Below are 2,634 nucleotides of genomic sequence, written 5' to 3'. Positions count from 1 at the left end.
GGTGCAACTGCCTGGACCACTTGCAGGTGGAATATGAAGTGAATGGTCAATCCTGTGCTCAGCCAGAAAAATCCCAAGTTGACCCGTTATTTAGGTAAACTCACAGTTTTAAACTGCTGTGGCACTTCAGATTTTTCGGCCCAGAGCAGGTTTTCAGAAGTGTTTTGTGCAGAATCCCACAGTGACAAAGTTCTGCACAGTCTCCAAAACAGGGAAGAATAYTGCCTGTATAGCAGAGTTTCCATTCTTGAGGATTTTCAAACTGAACAGCAGAAGACCACGAGCAACCTGACTTGCCTAAATGCTGGCCTTGCTCTGAGGAAAGGAYTGGATGAGGTGGCCTTGAAAGATCYCTTTTAATCTAAATGATTTTATGATTTCATTGAAATCTTAACGGCAGCGAACTATACTCAAGGTCAACTTACTGCCACACCTTCCAGCAAGAAATTATCATCACACAAACACTTCTATTAAATCTTTATCAACAGCCATCAACTCACACCTGAACCTACCCAGCCACCTTTTCCACACCAGTTGCTAACAGACTGATTTTAAAACCAACATCCATTTCCAAGTCCACAGACTCATACATTGCAACAAGTAATTCTCAGGCATTTTGCTTCACAAAAAAAAGCAGAATCTGTCTTTATGGAATATTCCAGTTTGGCTGGTGATTTCCTATTATAGCTCTGCAAGTAAGAACAACCTCCAAAGTGAGATTTATTAAACATTCACTTTTTGAGTTTGCATTTCCATAATCTCTCAACGCTGTGTTAAGATTTAACCACCTCATTCCACAACAGACCTGATGAGGTAACATCTAAAATCACCTTTTTCTCCCCCTCCCCAGCTGCAGCACAATTTGCAGATCCTTCCTCAGACCTGTCCAGTAACACATCTGGTTCCATAGAATGTTCCAATGCAACTAGAAACACATCACATCCATGTTTTTGCAGATACATGGGAATTTTTTTTGTGCCTGCAATGGGACAAAATGTGCATGGAGAAATAATGAAAAGGATAACCAAGGATAAAAAATATAASCCCGTATTTACAGGCAGAAGTCCTTCTTTTTCTGACTGGACAAAAATCCTCACCCTGCCACTGTCTCTACCTTCTGCTGTGAGTCCTGCCTCATCCCTACAGTCATAAACTGCCCATAGACAGACAAAYTACTGATTATTTTGTCAATGTCGTGATGCAAAAGCTAATTCTTAGGGGAATTCATTACTAGAAATGTGTCAGTGTTAGAAGCTCTGTGGCACAAAGCACTTCCTCACACTGAGGAGCTACAAAAGGAGAGAGAAAAGAAGCAGCGAAACCAAAAGAGCTGCACGAGTCTGTAATTCAGATCCTGAGTCACCAAGCCTAACTGCCAAATGTGTGTCAAGGAAGACATTTGACACAATCAAAGCCTGAATTGGGATAAATGCACCACAGGAGTTTATTGAGACAAAGCTGAACTTTTATGACACGTTCAAAGTGGCTGGAGGAAACAGAAAGAAGTTAATTCAAAGATRTGGAGTTTTAAAATAAACACACTAGAAACTGCCTGGGATATGCTGTCACAAACTGCTTTCACTTTGGGACAGCACTGAGACACAGCTGAGATCAGGAACAACTGCCTCAGGAACCAGACCTCGGCCTCTGGGTTTTGCTCTGCAGGCTCAGGAGTTAATTCATCATTGACTCCACCCTAAAGTAACACCACAAAAGAAATTTCATAAACCAAATTTTGTCATTATCAGGACAAAGTACATGCTGCCTGGAGGACTGTGCCACCAGGTTTGGTAGGATGCACTGCATCTCCCCCAACAACTSCAGGAAAAGAGAATATTCTGCACTTCTTCCCCAGAGTGACACCTGGACTAGGGACCTCCTATCATTGTGTCTCACAACCTCCTTTCCTTGTGTCCTGGCAAGCAGCAACGTTTGGCCAGGACCAACAGCACACCAAACTGAGACTGGATTTTAGCAGTGCCACGTGTGTTCCAGGGTCCTCTGCACTGGTTTTCTTGAAGCCTTTTTTCCCTGAAGGCAGAAAGATAAGATGGAGAAAAAAGAGCCTCTCAAGTTTCTCTCCTCTCTGCTGGCCTGCTTCATTTTCCTCTGTATTTACTATCTTCTTACTTCATCCCAACCACCTCCTAATTTCTGAAAGCTCAAGAAAATTCACACTTCTGCAAGAAAACTCACAGGAAAAAACCCAAATCAATTCCCACTCACTTCAGTCCAGCAGCCCTTTTCATGTTTAGAAATACTTAGGGTATACTTAGAAATACTTATGGAATCATGGAATGGTTTGATTTGGAAAGGACCTTAAAGCTCATCCAAGTCTCACCCCCTGCCATGGGCAGGGACACTTTCCACTAATCCAGGTTGCTCCAAGCCCAACTTCAGCCCTTTCAAGGCAGAAAGTGATGATTAAATCAATGTTTAATGAGCCACCTGAACAGCAATACAGGGTGTCTTGGTCCGCTTCACCTAAGTGTTTCCCAAGTAAGCCGCTTTACTAATTAGTATCTCTGCCACCCACACAGATCCACACCACACAYGGATCTACCTCTGCCCCAGGGCTAAGTTCATGTTTATGGATGCCCAGGTAAATGAGAAATCCCGTATTACACCTGTTTG

Source organism: Malurus melanocephalus, unplaced genomic scaffold (genome assembly GCF_030028575.1).
Source record: "Malurus melanocephalus ecotype Western Australia unplaced genomic scaffold, MMel_1.1 scaffold_798, whole genome shotgun sequence".
NCBI classification, from domain to species: domain Eukaryota; kingdom Metazoa; phylum Chordata; class Aves; order Passeriformes; family Maluridae; genus Malurus; species Malurus melanocephalus.
The sequence above is the reverse complement of the archived record's forward strand: the minus strand, read 5'-3'. Positions refer to the sequence as shown.